Source organism: Pseudophryne corroboree, chromosome 11 (genome assembly GCF_028390025.1).
Source record: "Pseudophryne corroboree isolate aPseCor3 chromosome 11, aPseCor3.hap2, whole genome shotgun sequence".
NCBI lineage: Eukaryota > Metazoa > Chordata > Amphibia > Anura > Myobatrachidae > Pseudophryne > Pseudophryne corroboree.
The window spans coordinates 169439899-169459356 of record NC_086454.1 but is presented as its reverse complement, the minus strand read 5'-3'; the positions used below and the strand labels follow the sequence as shown (position 1 = coordinate 169459356).

At 30.1% G+C, this 19458-nt stretch overlaps 5 non-coding genes across 5 annotated transcripts; all 5 read right to left on the bottom strand.

The window, feature by feature from the left end:
- Window positions 1-3622: 3622 nt before the first annotated feature.
- On the bottom strand, window positions 3623-3694 carry TRNAQ-CUG (transfer RNA glutamine (anticodon CUG)). The gene has a single exon. It is a non-coding gene; the product is annotated as a tRNA-Gln (tRNA).
- A 1812-nt stretch (window positions 3695-5506) lies between these two features.
- TRNAQ-CUG (transfer RNA glutamine (anticodon CUG)) lies at window positions 5507-5578 on the bottom strand. Its single transcript has one exon. It is a non-coding gene; the product is annotated as a tRNA-Gln (tRNA).
- Window positions 5579-13417: 7839 nt separating this feature from the next.
- Window positions 13418-13489, bottom strand: TRNAQ-CUG (transfer RNA glutamine (anticodon CUG)). The gene has a single exon. It is a non-coding gene; the product is annotated as a tRNA-Gln (tRNA).
- Window positions 13490-15301: 1812 nt separating this feature from the next.
- TRNAQ-CUG (transfer RNA glutamine (anticodon CUG)) lies at window positions 15302-15373 on the bottom strand. Its single transcript has one exon. It is a non-coding gene; the product is annotated as a tRNA-Gln (tRNA).
- A 3697-nt stretch (window positions 15374-19070) lies between these two features.
- On the bottom strand, window positions 19071-19142 carry TRNAQ-CUG (transfer RNA glutamine (anticodon CUG)). The gene has a single exon. It is a non-coding gene; the product is annotated as a tRNA-Gln (tRNA).
- Window positions 19143-19458: the final 316 nt, after the last annotated feature.

Here is a 19458-nt window from a genome sequence, read left to right as displayed (position 1 = left end):
TAGGGAGCATCTAAATATTTTTATAAGAATGTACTCTCAGAGAGATATGAACTAAATGGTACTTACAAAAAAAAGAATAGGACCTACCAAGATTTAAATACAGATCACTGTATTCAAAGATCAGAGTTGAGTGGTTACCAATACACCAAGAAACCACACTCATTAAGGAACATCTAAACATTTTTTTCTAAAATGTTAGATTCTTAGAAGACACATTTTATTGAAGTTATTGTACATATATTAATAGCAATGCTTATTTGGATTACACAGTAAAATTCATATAATTACAAACATTTCTTTAACTACCTTTTTTTTTTAGATTTTAGTACATTTTTACAATAATCAGTGATTTAAAAAAATGTATTATATGTATAAAAAAGAAAAGTTTTTGTCAATCAAGGACTTAAACTGAAGGTACTAAAATGCACCTGGTCCCACCGAGATTTGAACTCATTTTACTGGATTCAGAGTGCAGAGTGCTAACCATAACACCATGGAATCTCCCTTCTAATAACACATATAAACTTTCTCTCAGAGTGTAAGATCTTAATTTCTACAAGATACAGAAATATTCATTCAGAGAGATATGTACTACATTGTATTTACAAATAAAACCATTAGGACCTACCAATTTGTATATACAGATTATTGGTTTCAGAGTCCAGAATTGTTAACAGTACACCATGAAAGCTCATTCATATGGTGGCATGTAAAAAATTTTCTCACTGTGTAAAATTCTTAGAGGTTACATTTTATTGGAATTATATTACCGATAAACCTGTCTCTCAGTGTGTATGATTCTTAATTTATGCAATTTATAGATATTTTCTTTCTCAGAGATATGAACTGCATAATACTTACAAAAAAACAATAGGACCTACCAAGATGTAAATACAAATCATGGATTCAGAGTCCAAAATGGTTACAAATACACCAGGAAACCTCATTCATGAGGAAGCATTTAAACAGTTTTTATTAGAATGTACTCTCAGAGAAATATAAACTGAACGGTACTTACAAAAAAACAATAGGACCTACCAAGATTTAAATACAGATCACTGGATTCAAAGATCAGAGTGGTTACCAATACTGAAGGATTTGGTTTGGATTCGCACAGGAAAATTTTAGAAATAATGAACATAGATTTGTACAAAGATTGTAGAAAACTGTTCAAGAAACCAACAATACCGAGCTAAATGATCCTTAATAAGGGTATCTCAAAATTATTAGGTGGTTGGTGGTGCTCCCAGAGTCAGTAATAGTCGTACAGGGGAAAGAACAAAGAAAGACTCTGTGTTGGGGCACACTTTGAAATTTACAATGACTTTATTAAGACTTAACTTTTAATACAATAAAGTATAAAATAAAGAGAGAATTTGATACCGGAAAGTGTTCAAGATACACAAAATATGCATATAATAATAACAAAGTGTGCCCCAACACAGAGTCTTTCTTTGTTCTTTCCCCTGGTTACCAATACACCAAGAAACCTCATTCACGAGGGAGAGCTAAACAATTTTTTCTAAAATGTTACATTCTTAGAAGACACATTTTATTGCAATTATTGTACATATATTTACATCAACGCTTATTTGGGTTATATAGTAAAATTCATATAATTACATACATTTCTATAACTACCTTTTTTTTTAGCTTTTAGTACATATTTACAAAAATCAGTGATTTAAAAAAATTATTATATGTATGAAAAAGAAAACTTTCTGTCAATCAAGAACTTAAACTGAAGGTACTAAAACACATCAGCTCCCACTGAGATTTGAACTCGGATTGCTGGATTCTGAGTACTGAGTGCTAACCATTACACCATGGAACCTCTCTTCTAACACCACTTATACAAATTTCTCTTAGAGTGTGAGATCTTATTTTCTACAAGTTACAGGAATAATAATCAGAGAGATAAATATTACATTGTATTTACAAAAAAAGCCATTAAGACCTACCAAATTTTTATACAGATTATAGGTTTCAGAGTCCAGAATTGTTAACAGTATGTGTATGATTCTTAATTTATGCAATTTATAGATATTTTCTTTCTCAGAGATATGAACTGCATAATACTTACAAAAAAACAATAGGACCTACCAAGATTTAAATACAGATCACTGGATTCAAAGATCAGAGTGGTTACCAATACACCAAGAAACCTCATTCATGAGGGAGAGCTAAACATTTTTTTCTAAAATGTTACATTCTTAGAAGACACATTTTATTGCAATTATTGTACATATATTTACATCAATGCTTATTTGGGTTATATAGTAAAATTCATATAATTACATACATTTCTATAACTACCTTTTTTAGCTTTTCATACATATTTACAAAAATCAGTGATTTAAAAAAATTATTATATGCATGAAAAAGAAGACTTTCTGTCAATCAAGAAATTAAACTGAAGGTACTAAAACACATCAGATCCCACTGAGATTTGAACTCAGATCGCTGGATTCAGAGTCCAGAGTGCTAATCATTACACCATGGAACATCGATTCTAACACCACCTATACAACTTTCTCTTAGAGTGTGAGATCTTATTTTCTGCAAGTTACAGGAATAATAATCAGAGAGATAAGTATTACATTGTATTTACAAAAAAAGCCATTAGGACCTAGCAAATTTTTATACAGATTATAGGTTTCAGAGTCCAGAATTGTTAACAGTACACAATGAAACCTCATTCATATGGTAGCATGTACATTTTTTGTCAGAGTATAAGATTCTTAGTGGATACATTTTATTGGAATTAAATGACAGATAAACCTGTCTCTCAGTGTGTAAGATTCTTAATTTATGCAATTTATAGATATTTTCTTTCTCAGAGATATTAACTGTATTGTACTTACAACAAAACCAATAGAACCTACCAAGATGTAAATATAGATCATGGATTCAGAGTCCAAAATGGTTACCAATACACCATGAAACCTCATCCATTAGGGAGCATCTAAATATTTTTATAAGAATATACTCTCAGAGAGATATGAACTTAATGGTACTTACAAAAAACCAATAGGACCTACCAAGATTTAAATACAGATCACTGTATTCAAAGATCAGAGTGGAGTGGTTACCAATAAACCAAGAAACCACATTTATTAGGGAACATATAAAAAAAAATTCTATACAAATCATGGATTCAGAGTCCAAAATGGTTACAAATACACCAGGAAAACTCATTCATGAGGAAGCATTTAAACAGTTTTTATTAGCATGTACTCTCAGAGAAATATAAACTGAATGGTACTTACAAAAAAACAATAGGACCTACCAAGATTTAAATACAGATCACTGGATTCAAAGATCAGAGTGGTTACCAATACACCAAGAAACTTCATTCATGAGGGAGAGCTAAATAATTTTTTCTAAAATGTTAGATTTTTAGAAGACACATTTTATTGCAATTATTGTACATATATTTACATCAACGCTTATTTGGGTTATATAGTAAAATTCATATAATTACATACATTTCTATAACTAACTTTTTTTTAGCTTTTAGTACATATTTACAAAAATCAGTGATTTAAAAAAATTATTATATGTATGAAAAAGAAGACTTTCTGTCAATCAAGAACTTAAACTGAAGGTACTAAAACACATTAGGTCCCACCGAGATTTGAACTCAGATCACTGGATTCAGAGTCCAGAGTGCTAAGCATTACACCATGGAACCTCTCTTCTAACACACATATACAACTTTCTCTTAGAGTGTGAGATCTTATTTTCTACAAGTTACAGGAATAATAATCAGAGAGATAAATATTACATTGTATTTACAAAAAAAGCCATTAGGACCTACCAAATTTTTATACAGATTATAGGTTTCAGAGTCCAGAATTGTTAACAGTACACAATGAAACCTCATTCATATGGTAGCATGTACATTTTTTGTCAGAGTATAAGATTCTTAGTGGATACATTTTATAGGAATTAAATGACAGATAAACCTGTCTCTCAGTGTGTAAGATTCTTAATTTATGCAATTTATAGATATTTTCTTTCTCAGAGATATTAACTGTATTGTACTTACAACAAAACCAATAGAACCTACCAAGATGTAAATATAGATCATGGATTCAGAGTCCAAAATGGTTACCAATACACCATGAAACCTCATCCATTAGGGAGCATCTAAATATTTTTATAAGAATGTACTCTCAGAGAGATATGAACTGAATGGTACTTACAAAAAACCAATAGGACCTACCAAGATTTAAATACAGATCACTGTATTCAAAGATCAGAGTGGAGTGGTTACCAATAAACCAAGAAACCACACTCATTAGGGAACATATAAAAAAAATTCTAAAATGTTAGATTCTTAGAAGACACATTTTATTGAAGTTATTGTACATATATTTACATCAATGCTTATTTGGATTACACAGTAAAATTCATATAATTACAAACATTTCTATAACTACCTTTTTTTTAGATTTTAGTACATATTTACAATAATCAGTGATTTAAAAAATGTATTATATGTATAAAAAAGAAAAGTTTTTGTCAATCAAGGACTTAAACTGAAGGTACTAAAATGCACCTGGTCCCACTGAGATTTGAACTCAATTTACTGGATTCAGAGTACAGAGTGCTAACTATAACACCATGGAATCTCCCTTCTAATACCACATATAAAACTTTCTCTCAGAGTGTAAGATCTTAATTTCTACAAGATACAGAAATATTCATTCAGAGAGATATGCACTACATTGTATTTACAAATAAAACCATTAGGACCTACCAATTTGAATATACAGATTATTGGTTTTAGAGTTCAGAATTGTTAACAGTACACCATGAAAGCTCATTCATATGGTGGCATGTAAAAAAATTTCTCACAGTGTAAGATTCTTAGAGGTTACATTTTATTGGAGTTATATTACAGATAAACCTGTCTCTCAGTGTGTATGATTCTTAATTTATGCAATTTATAGATATTTTCTTTCTCAGAGATATGAACTGCATAATACTTACAAAAAAACAATAGGACCTACCAAGATGTAAATACAAATCATGGATTCACAGTCCAAAATGGTTACAAATACACCAGGAAACCTCATTCATGAGGAAGCATTTAAACAGTTTTTATTAGAATGTACTCTCAGAGAAATATAAACTGAACGGTACTTACTAAAAAACAATAGGACCTACCAAGATTTAAATACAGATCACTGGATTCAAAGATCAGAGTGGTTACCAATACACCAAGAAACCTCATTCATGAGGGAGAGCTAAACATTTTTTTCTAAAATGTTACATTCTTAGAAGACACATTTTATTGCAATTATTGTACATATATTTACATCAATGCTTATTTGGGTTATATAGTAAAATTCAGATAATTACATACATTTCTATAACTACCTTTTTTAGCTTTTCGTGCATATTTACAAAAATCAGTGATTTAAAAAAATTATTATATGCATGAAAAAGAAGACTTTCTGTCAATCAAGAAATTAAACAGAAGGTACTAAAACACATCAGATCCCACTGAGATTTGAACTCAGATCGCTGGATTCAGAGTCCAGAGTGCTAATCATTACACCATGGAACCTCTCTTCTAACACCACCTATACAACTTTCTCTTAGAGTGTGAGATCTTATTTTCAGCAAGTTATGTGAATAATAATCAGAGAGATAAGTATAACATTGTATTTACAAAAAAAGCCATGAGGACCTAGCACATTTTTATACAGATTATAGGTTTCAGAGTCCAGCATTGTTAACAGTACACAATGAAACCTCATTCATATGGTAGCATGTACATTTTTTGTCAGAGTATAAGATTCATAGTGGATACATTTTATTGGAATTAAATGACAGATAAACCTGTCTCTCAGTGTGTAAGATTCTTAATTTATGCAATTTATAGATATTTTCTTTCTCAGAGATATGAACTGTATTGTACTTACAACAAAACCAATAGAACCTACCAAGATGTAAATATAGATCATGGATTCAGAGTCCAAAATGTTTACCAATACACCATGAAACCTCATCCAATAGGGAGCATCTAAATATTTTTATAAGAATATACTCTCAGAGAGATATGAACTTAATGGTACTTACAAAAAACCAATAGGACCTACCAAGATTTAAATACAGATCACTGTAGTCAAAGATCAGAGGGGAGTGGTTACCAATACACCAAGAAACCACATTCATTAGGGAACATCTAAACATTTTTTTCTAAAATGTTAGATTCTTAGAAGACAAATTTTATTGAAGTTATTGTACGTATATTAACATCAATGCTTATTTGGATTACACAGTAAAATTCATATAATTACAAACATTTCTATAACTACCTTTTTTAGATTTTAGTACATATTTACAATAATCAGTGATTTAAAAAATGTATTATATGTATAAAAAAGAAAAGTTTTTGTCAATCAAGGACTTAAACTGAAGGTACTAAAATGCACCTGGTCCCACCGAGATTTGAACTCAATTTACTGGATTCAGAGTACAGAGTGCTAACCATAACACCATGGAATCTCCCTTCTAATACCACATATAAAACTTTCTCTCAGAGTGTAAGATCTTAATTTCTACAAGATACAGAAATATTCATTCAGAGAGATATGCACTACATTGTATTTACAAATAATACCATTAGGACCTACCAATTTGAATATACAGATTATTGGTTTTAGAGTTCAGAATTGTTAACAGTACACCATGAAAGCTCATTCATATGGTGGCATGTAAAAAAATTTCTCACAGTGTAAGATTCTTAGAGGTTACATTTTATTGGAGTTATATTACAGATAAACCTGTCTCTCAGTGTGTATGATTCTTAATTTATGCAATTTATAGATATATTCTTTCTCAGAGATATGAACTGCATAATACTTACAAAAAAACAATAGGACCTACCAAGATGTAAATACAAATCATGGATTCACAGTCCAAAATGGTTACAAATACACCAGGAAACCTCATTCATGAGGAAGCATTTAAACAGTTTTTATTAGAATGTACTCTCAGAGAAATATAAACTGAACGGTACTTACTAAAAAACAATAGGACCTACCAAGATTTAAATACAGATCACTGGATTCAAAGATCAGAGTGGTTACCAATACACCAAGAAACCTCATTCATGAGGGAGAGCTAAACATTTTTTTCTAAAATGTTACATTCTTAGAAGACACATTTTATTGCAATTATTGTACATATATTTACATCAACGCTTATTTGGGTTATATAGTAAAATTCAGATAATTACATACATTTCTATAACTAACTTTTTTTTAGCTTTTAGTACATATTTACAAAAATCAGTGATTTAAAAAAATTATTATATGTATGAAAAAGAAGACTTTCTGTCAATCAAGAACTTAAACTGAAGGTACTAAAACACATTAGGTCCCACCGAGATTTGATCTCAGATCACTGGATTCAGAGTCCAGAGTGCTAAGCATTACACCATGGAACCTCTCTTCTAACACACATATACAACTTTCTCTTAGAGTGTGAGATCTTATTTTCTACAAGTTACAGGAATAATAATCAGAGAGATAAATATTACATTGTATTTACAAAAAAAGCCATTAGGACCTACCAAATTTTTATACAGATTATAGGTTTCAGAGTCCAGAATTGTTAACAGTACACAATGAAACCTCATTCATATGGTAGCATTTACATTTTTTGTCAGAGTATAAGATTCTTAGTGGATACATTTTATTGGAATTAAATGACAGATAAACCTGTCTCTCAGTGTGTAAGATTCTTAATTTATGCAATTTATAGATATTTTCTTTCTCAGAGATATTAACTGTATTGTACTTACAACAAAACCAATAGAACCTACCAAGATGTAAATATAGATCATGGATTCAGAGTCCAAAATGGTTACCAATACACCATGAAACCTCATCCATTAGGGAGCATCTAAATATTTTTATAAGAATGTACTCTCAGAGAGATATGAACTGAATGGTACTTACAAAAAACCAATAGGACCTACCGATTTAAATACAGATCACTGTATTCAAAGATCAGAGTGGAGTGGTTACCAATAAACCAAGAAACCACATTCATTAGGGAACATATAAAAAAAATTCTAAAATGTTAGATTCTTAGAAGACACATTTTATTGAAGTTATTGTACATATATTTACATCAATGCTTATTTGGATTACACAGTAAAATTCATATAATTACAAACATTTCTATAACTACCTTTTTTTTAGATTTTAGTACATATTTACAATAATCAGTGATTTAAAAAATGTATTATATGTATAAAAAAGAAAAGTTTTTGTCAATCAAGGACTTAAACTGAAGGTACTAAAATGCACCTGGTCCCACTGAGATTTGAACTCAATTTACTGGATTCAGAGTACAGAGTGCTAACCATAACACCATGGAATCTCCCTTCTAATACCACATATAAAACTTTCTCTCAGAGTGTAAGATCTTAATTTCTACAAGATACAGAAATATTCATTCAGAGAGATATGCACTACATTGTATTTACAAATAAAACCATTAGGACCTACCAATTTGAATATACAGATTATTGGTTTTAGAGTTCAGAATTGTTAACAGCACACCATGAAAGCTCATTCATATGGTGGCATGTAAAAACATTTCTCACAGTGTAAGATTCTAAGAGGTTACATTTTATTGGAGTTATATTACAGATAAACCTGTCTCTCAGTGTGTATGATTCTTAATTAATGCAATTTATAGATATTTTCTTTCTCAGAGATATGAACTGCATAATACTTACAAAAAAACAATAGGACCTACCAAGATGTAAATACAAATCATGGATTCAGAGTCCAAAATGGTTACAAATACACCAGGAAACCTCATTCATGAGGAAGCATTTAAACTGTTTTTATTAGAATGTACTCTCAGAGAAATATAAACTGAACGGTACTTACAAAAAACCAATAGGACCTACCAAGATTTAAATACAGATCACTGGATTCAAAGATCAGAGTGGTTACCAATACACCAAGAAACCTCATTCATGAGGGAGAGCTAAACATTTTTATCTAAAATGTTAGATTCTTAGAAGACACATTTTATTGCAATTATTGTACATATATTTACATCAACGCTTATTTGGGTTATATAGTAAAATTCATATAATTACATACATTTCTATAACTAACTTTTTTTAGCTTTTAGTACATATTTACAAAAATCAGTGATTTAAAAAATTATTATATGTATGAAAAAGAAGACTTTCTGTCAATCAAGAACTTAAACTGAAGGTACTAAAACACATCAGGTCCCACCGAGATTTGAACTCAGATCACTGGATTCAGAGTCCAGAGTGCTAAGCATTACACCATGGAATCTCTCTTCTAACACCATCTATACAACTTTCTCTTAGAGTGTGAGATCTTATTTTCTACAAGTTACAGGAATAATAATCAGAGAGATAATTATTACATTGTATTTACAAAAAAAGCCATTAGGACCTACCAAATTTTTATACATATTATAGGTTTCAGAGTCCAGAATTGTTAACAGTACACAATGAAACCTCATTCATATGGTAGCATGTACATTTTTTGTCAGAGTATAAGATTCTTAGTGGATACATTTTATAGGAATTAAATGACAGATAAACCTGTCTCTCAGTGTGTAAGATTCTTAATTTATGCAATTTATAGATATTTTCTTTCTCAGAGATATGAACTGTATTGTACTTACAACAAAACCAATAGAACCTACCAAGATGTAAATATAGATCATGGATTCAGAGTCCAAAATGTTTACCAATACACCATGAAACCTCATCCATTAGGGAGCATCTAAATATTTTTATAAGAATGTACTCTCAGAGAGATATGAACTAAATGGTACTTACAAAAAAAAGAATAGGACCTACCAAGATTTAAATACAGATCACTGTATTCAAAGATCAGAGTTGAGTGGTTACCAATACACCAAGAAACCACACTCATTAAGGAACATCTAAACATTTTTTTCTAAAATGTTAGATTCTTAGAAGACACATTTTATTGAAGTTATTGTACATATATTAATAGCAATGCTTATTTGGATTACACAGTAAAATTCATATAATTACAAACATTTCTTTAACTACCTTTTTTTTTTAGATTTTAGTACATTTTTACAATAATCAGTGATTTAAAAAAATGTATTATATGTATAAAAAAGAAAAGTTTTTGTCAATCAAGGACTTAAACTGAAGGTACTAAAATGCACCTGGTCCCACCGAGATTTGAACTCATTTTACTGGATTCAGAGTGCAGAGTGCTAACCATAACACCATGGAATCTCCCTTCTAATAACACATATAAACTTTCTCTCAGAGTGTAAGATCTTAATTTCTACAAGATACAGAAATATTCATTCAGAGAGATATGTACTACATTGTATTTACAAATAAAACCATTAGGACCTACCAATTTGTATATACAGATTATTGGTTTCAGAGTCCAGAATTGTTAACAGTACACCATGAAAGCTCATTCATATGGTGGCATGTAAAAAATTTTCTCACTGTGTAAAATTCTTAGAGGTTACATTTTATTGGAATTATATTACCGATAAACCTGTCTCTCAGTGTGTATGATTCTTAATTTATGCAATTTATAGATATTTTCTTTCTCAGAGATATGAACTGCATAATACTTACAAAAAAACAATAGGACCTACCAAGATGTAAATACAAATCATGGATTCAGAGTCCAAAATGGTTACAAATACACCAGGAAACCTCATTCATGAGGAAGCATTTAAACAGTTTTTATTAGAATGTACTCTCAGAGAAATATAAACTGAACGGTACTTACAAAAAAACAATAGGACCTACCAAGATTTAAATACAGATCACTGGATTCAAAGATCAGAGTGGTTACCAATACTGAAGGATTTGGTTTGGATTCGCACAGGAAAATTTTAGAAATAATGAACATAGATTTGTACAAAGATTGTAGAAAACTGTTCAAGAAACCAACAATACCGAGCTAAATGATCCTTAATAAGGGTATCTCAAAATTATTAGGTGGTTGGTGGTGCTCCCAGAGTCAGTAATAGTCGTACAGGGGAAAGAACAAAGAAAGACTCTGTGTTGGGGCACACTTTGAAATTTACAATGACTTTATTAAGACTTAACTTTTAATACAATAAAGTATAAAATAAAGAGAGAATTTGATACCGGAAAGTGTTCAAGATACACAAAATATGCATATAATAATAACAAAGTGTGCCCCAACACAGAGTCTTTCTTTGTTCTTTCCCCTGGTTACCAATACACCAAGAAACCTCATTCACGAGGGAGAGCTAAACAATTTTTTCTAAAATGTTACATTCTTAGAAGACACATTTTATTGCAATTATTGTACATATATTTACATCAACGCTTATTTGGGTTATATAGTAAAATTCATATAATTACATACATTTCTATAACTACCTTTTTTTTAGCTTTTAGTACATATTTACAAAAATCAGTGATTTAAAAAAATTATTATATGTATGAAAAAGAAAACTTTCTGTCAATCAAGAACTTAAACTGAAGGTACTAAAACACATCAGCTCCCACTGAGATTTGAACTCGGATTGCTGGATTCTGAGTACTGAGTGCTAACCATTACACCATGGAACCTCTCTTCTAACACCACTTATACAAATTTCTCTTAGAGTGTGAGATCTTATTTTCTACAAGTTACAGGAATAATAATCAGAGAGATAAATATTACATTGTATTTACAAAAAAAGCCATTAAGACCTACCAAATTTTTATACAGATTATAGGTTTCAGAGTCCAGAATTGTTAACAGTATGTGTATGATTCTTAATTTATGCAATTTATAGATATTTTCTTTCTTAGAGATATGAACTGCATAATACTTACAAAAAAACAATAGGACCTACCAAGATTTAAATACAGATCACTGGATTCAAAGATCAGAGTGGTTACCAATACACCAAGAAACCTCATTCATGAGGGAGAGCTAAACATTTTTTTCTAAAATGTTACATTCTTAGAAGACACATTTTATTGCAATTATTGTACATATATTTACATCAATGCTTATTTGGGTTATATAGTAAAATTCATATAATTACATACATTTCTATAACTACCTTTTTTAGCTTTTCATACATATTTACAAAAATCAGTGATTTAAAAAAATTATTATATGCATGAAAAAGAAGACTTTCTGTCAATCAAGAAATTAAACTGAAGGTACTAAAACACATCAGATCCCACTGAGATTTGAACTCAGATCGCTGGATTCAGAGTCCAGAGTGCTAATCATTACACCATGGAACATCGATTCTAACACCACCTATACAACTTTCTCTTAGAGTGTGAGATCTTATTTTCTGCAAGTTACAGGAATAATAATCAGAGAGATAAGTATTACATTGTATTTACAAAAAAAGCCATTAGGACCTAGCAAATTTTTATACAGATTATAGGTTTCAGAGTCCAGAATTGTTAACAGTACACAATGAAACCTCATTCATATGGTAGCATGTACATTTTTTGTCAGAGTATAAGATTCTTAGTGGATACATTTTATTGGAATTAAATGACAGATAAACCTGTCTCTCAGTGTGTAAGATTCTTAATTTATGCAATTTATAGATATTTTCTTTCTCAGAGATATTAACTGTATTGTACTTACAACAAAACCAATAGAACCTACCAAGATGTAAATATAGATCATGGATTCAGAGTCCAAAATGGTTACCAATACACCATGAAACCTCATCCATTAGGGAGCATCTAAATATTTTTATAAGAATATACTCTCAGAGAGATATGAACTTAATGGTACTTACAAAAAACCAATAGGACCTACCAAGATTTAAATACAGATCACTGTATTCAAAGATCAGAGTGGAGTGGTTACCAATAAACCAAGAAACCACATTTATTAGGGAACATATAAAAAAAAATTCTATACAAATCATGGATTCAGAGTCCAAAATGGTTACAAATACACCAGGAAAACTCATTCATGAGGAAGCATTTAAACAGTTTTTATTAGCATGTACTCTCAGAGAAATATAAACTGAATGGTACTTACAAAAAAACAATAGGACCTACCAAGATTTAAATACAGATCACTGGATTCAAAGATCAGAGTGGTTACCAATACACCAAGAAACTTCATTCATGAGGGAGAGCTAAATAATTTTTTCTAAAATGTTAGATTTTTAGAAGACACATTTTATTGCAATTATTGTACATATATTTACATCAACGCTTATTTGGGTTATATAGTAAAATTCATATAATTACATACATTTCTATAACTAACTTTTTTTTAGCTTTTAGTACATATTTACAAAAATCAGTGATTTAAAAAAATTATTATATGTATGAAAAAGAAGACTTTCTGTCAATCAAGAACTTAAACTGAAGGTACTAAAACACATTAGGTCCCACCGAGATTTGAACTCAGATCACTGGATTCAGAGTCCAGAGTGCTAAGCATTACACCATGGAACCTCTCTTCTAACACACATATACAACTTTCTCTTAGAGTGTGAGATCTTATTTTCTACAAGTTACAGGAATAATAATCAGAGAGATAAATATTACATTGTATTTACAAAAAAAGCCATTAGGACCTACCAAATTTTTATACAGATTATAGGTTTCAGAGTCCAGAATTGTTAACAGTACACAATGAAACCTCATTCATATGGTAGCATGTACATTTTTTGTCAGAGTATAAGATTCTTAGTGGATACATTTTATAGGAATTAAATGACAGATAAACCTGTCTCTCAGTGTGTAAGATTCTTAATTTATGCAATTTATAGATATTTTCTTTCTCAGAGATATTAACTGTATTGTACTTACAACAAAACCAATAGAACCTACCAAGATGTAAATATAGATCATGGATTCAGAGTCCAAAATGGTTACCAATACACCATGAAACCTCATCCATTAGGGAGCATCTAAATATTTTTATAAGAATGTACTCTCAGAGAGATATGAACTGAATGGTACTTACAAAAAACCAATAGGACCTACCAAGATTTAAATACAGATCACTGTATTCAAAGATCAGAGTGGAGTGGTTACCAATAAACCAAGAAACCACACTCATTAGGGAACATATAAAAAAAATTCTAAAATGTTAGATTCTTAGAAGACACATTTTATTGAAGTTATTGTACATATATTTACATCAATGCTTATTTGGATTACACAGTAAAATTCATATAATTACAAACATTTCTATAACTACCTTTTTTTTAGATTTTAGTACATATTTACAATAATCAGTGATTTAAAAAATGTATTATATGTATAAAAAAGAAAAGTTTTTGTCAATCAAGGACTTAAACTGAAGGTACTAAAATGCACCTGGTCCCACTGAGATTTGAACTCAATTTACTGGATTCAGAGTACAGAGTGCTAACTATAACACCATGGAATCTCCCTTCTAATACCACATATAAAACTTTCTCTCAGAGTGTAAGATCTTAATTTCTACAAGATACAGAAATATTCATTCAGAGAGATATGCACTACATTGTATTTACAAATAAAACCAATAGGACCTACCAATTTGAATATACAGATTATTGGTTTTAGAGTTCAGAATTGTTAACAGTACACCATGAAAGCTCATTCATATGGTGGCATGTAAAAAAATTTCTCACAGTGTAAGATTCTTAGAGGTTACATTTTATTGGAGTTATATTACAGATAAACCTGTCTCTCAGTGTGTATGATTCTTAATTTATGCAATTTATAGATATTTTCTTTCTCAGAGATATGAACTGCATAATACTTACAAAAAAACAATAGGACCTACCAAGATGTAAATACAAATCATGGATTCACAGTCCAAAATGGTTACAAATACACCAGGAAACCTCATTCATGAGGAAGCATTTAAACAGTTTTTATTAGAATGTACTCTCAGAGAAATATAAACTGAACGGTACTTACTAAAAAACAATAGGACCTACCAAGATTTAAATACAGATCACTGGATTCAAAGATCAGAGTGGTTACCAATACACCAAGAAACCTCATTCATGAGGGAGAGCTAAACATTTTTTTCTAAAATGTTACATTCTTAGAAGACACATTTTATTGCAATTATTGTACATATATTTACATCAATGCTTATTTGGGTTATATAGTAAAATTCAGATAATTACATACATTTCTATAACTACCTTTTTTAGCTTTTCGTGCATATTTACAAAAATCAGTGATTTAAAAAAATTATTATATGCATGAAAAAGAAGACTTTCTGTCAATCAAGAAATTAAACAGAAGGTACTAAAACACATCAGATCCCACTGAGATTTGAACTCAGATCGCTGGATTCAGAGTCCAGAGTGCTAATCATTACACCATGGAACCTCTCTTCTAACACCACCTATACAACTTTCTCTTAGAGTGTGAGATCTTATTTTCAGCAAGTTATGTGAATAATAATCAGAGAGATAAGTATAACATTGTATTTACAAAAAAAGCCATGAGGACCTAGCAAATTTTTATACAGATTATAGGTTTCAGAGTCCAGCATTGTTAACAGTACACAATGAAACCTCATTCATATGGTAGCATGTACATTTTTTGTCAGAGTATAAGATTCATAGTGGATACATTTTATTGGAATTAAATGACAGATAAACCTGTCTCTCAGTGTGTAAGATTCTTAATTTATGCAATTTATAGATATTTTCTTTCTCAGAGATATGAACTGTATTGTACTTACAACAAAACCAATAGAACCTACCAAGATGTAAATATAGATCATGGATTCAGAGTCCAAAATGTTTACCAATACACCATGAAACCTCATCCAATAGGGAGCATCTAAATATTTTTATAAGAATATACTCTCAGAGAGATATGAACTTAATGGTACTTACAAAAAACCAATAGGACCTACCAAGATTTAAATACAGATCACTGTAGTCAAAGATCAGAGGGGAGTGGTTACCAATACACCAAGAAACCACATTCATTAGGGAACATCTAAACATTTTTTTCTAAAATGTTAGATTCTTAGAAGACAAATTTTATTGAAGTTATTGTACGTATATTAACATCAATGCTTATTTGGATTACACAGTAAAATTCATATAATTACAAACATTTCTATAACTACCTTTTTTAGATTTTAGTACATATTTACAATAATCAGTGATTTAAAAAATGTATTATATGTATAAAAAAGAAAAGTTTTTGTCAATCAAGGACTTAAACTGAAGGTACTAAAATGCACCTGGTCCCACCGAGATTTGAACTCAATTTACTGGATTCAGAGTACAGAGTGCTAACCATAACACCATGGAATCTCCCTTCTAATACCACATATAAAACTTTCTCTCAGAGTGTAAGATCTTAATTTCTACAAGATACAGAAATATTCATTCAGAGAGATATGCACTACATTGTATTTACAAATAATACCATTAGGACCTACCAATTTGAATATACAGATTATTGGTTTTAGAGTTCAGAATTGTTAACAGTACACCATGAAAGCTCATTCATATGGTGGCATGTAAAAAAATTTCTCACAGTGTAAGATTCTTAGAGGTTACATTTTATTGGAGTTATATTACAGATAAACCTGTCTCTCAGTGTGTATGATTCTTAATTTATGCAATTTATAGATATATTCTTTCTCAGAGATATGAACTGCATAATACTTACAAAAAAACAATAGGACCTACCAAGATGTAAATACAAATCATGGATTCACAGTCCAAAATGGTTACAAATACACCAGGAAACCTCATTCATGAGGAAGCATTTAAACAGTTTTTATTAGAATGTACTCTCAGAGAAATATAAACTGAACGGTACTTACTAAAAAACAATAGGACCTACCAAGATTTAAATACAGATCACTGGATTCAAAGATCAGAGTGGTTACCAATACACCAAGAAACCTCATTCATGAGGGAGAGCTAAACATTTTTTTCTAAAATGTTACATTCTTAGAAGACACATTTTATTGCAATTATTGTACATATATTTACATCAACGCTTATTTGGGTTATATAGTAAAATTCAGATAATTACATACATTTCTATAACTAACTTTTTTTTAGCTTTTAGTACATATTTACAAAAATCAGTGATTTAAAAAAATTATTATATGTATGAAAAAGAAGACTTTCTGTCAATCAAGAACTTAAACTGAAGGTACTAAAACACATTAGGTCCCACCGAGATTTGATCTCAGATCACTGGATTCAGAGTCCAGAGTGCTAAGCATTACACCATGGAACCTCTCTTCTAACACACATATACAACTTTCTCTTAGAGTGTGAGATCTTATTTTCTACAAGTTACAGGAATAATAATCAGAGAGATAAATATTACATTGTATTTACAAAAAAAGCCATTAGGACCTACCAAATTTTTATACAGATTATAGGTTTCAGAGTCCAGAATTGTTAACAGTACACAATGAAACCTCATTCATATGGTAGCATGTACATTTTTTGTCAGAGTATAAGATTCTTAGTGGATACATTTTATTGGAATTAAATGACAGATAAACCTGTCTCTCAGTGTGTAAGATTCTTAATTTATGCAATTTATAGATATTTTCTTTCTCAGAGATATTAACTGTATTGTACTTACAACAAAACCAATAGAACCTACCAAGATGTAAATATAGATCATGGATTCAGAGTCCAAAATGGTTACCAATACACCATGAAACCTCATCCATTAGGGAGCATCTAAATATTTTTATAAGAATGTACTCTCAGAGAGATATGAACTGAATGGTACTTACAAAAAACCAATAGGACCTACCGATTTAAATACAGATCACTGTATTCAAAGATCAGAGTGGAGTGGTTACCAATAAACCAAGAAACCACATTCATTAGGGAACATATAAAAAAAATTCTAAAATGTTAGATTCTTAGAAGACACATTTTATTGAAGTTATTGTACATATATTTACATCAATGCTTATTTGGATTACACAGTAAAATTCATATAATTACAAACATTTCTATAACTACCTTTTTTTTAGATTTTAGTACATATTTACAATAATCAGTGATTTAAAAAATGTATTATATGTATAAAAAAGAAAAGTTTTTGTCAATCAAGGACTTAAACTGAAGGTACTAAAATGCACCTGGTCCCACTGAGATTTGAACTCAATTTACTGGATTCAGAGTACAGAGTGCTAACCATAACACCATGGAATCTCCCTTCTAATACCACATATAAAACTTTCTCTCAGAGTGTAAGATCTTAATTTCTACAAGATACAGAAATATTCATTCAGAGAGATATGCACTACATTGTATTTACAAATAAAACCATTAGGACCTACCAATTTGAATATACAGATTATTGGTTTTAGAGTTCAGAATTGTTAACAGTACACCATGAAAGCTCATTCATATGGTGGCATGTAAAAAAATTTCTCACAGTGTAAGATTCTTAGAGGTTACATTTTATTGGAGTTATATTACAGATAAACCTGTCTCTCAGTGTGTATGATTCTTAATTTATGCAATTTATAGATATTTTCTTTCTCAGAGATATGAACTGCATAATACTTACAAAAAAACAATAGGACCTACCAAGATGTAAATACAAATCATGGATTCACAGTCCAAAATGGTTACAAATACACCAGGAAACCTCATTCATGAGGAAGCATTTAAACAGTTTTTATTAGAATGTACTCTCAGAGAAATATAAACTGAACGGTACTTACTAAAAAACAATAGGACCTACCAAGATTTAAATACAGATCACTGGATTCAAAGATCAGAGTGGTTACCAATACACCAAGAAACCTCATTCATGAGGGAGAGCTAAACATTTTTTTCTAAAATGTTACATTCTTAGAAGACACATTTTATTGCAATTATTGTACATATATTTACATCAATGCTTATTTGGGTTATATAGTAAAATTCAGATAATTACATACATTTCTATAACTACCTTTTTTAGCTTTTCATGCATATTTACAAAAATCAGTGATTTAAAAAAATTATTATATGCATGAAAAAGAAGACTTTCTGTCAATCAAGAAATTAAACAGAAGGTACTAAAACACATCAGATCCCACTGAGATTTGAACTCAGATCGCTGGATTCAGAGTCCAGAGTGCTAATCATTACACCATGGAACCTCTCTTCTAACACCACCTATACAACTTTCTCTTAGAGTGTGAGATCTTATTTTCAGCAAGTTATGTGAATAATAATCAGAGAGATAAGTATAACATTGTATTTACAAAAAAAGCCATGAGGACCTAGCAAATTTTTATACAGATTATAGGTTTCAGAGTCCAGCATTGTTAACAGTACACAATGAAACCTCATTCATATGGTAGCATGTACATTTTTTGTCAGAGTATAAGATTCATAGTGGATACATTTTATTGGAATTAAATGACAGATAAACCTGTCTCTCAGTGTGTAAGATTCTTAATTTATGCAATTTAT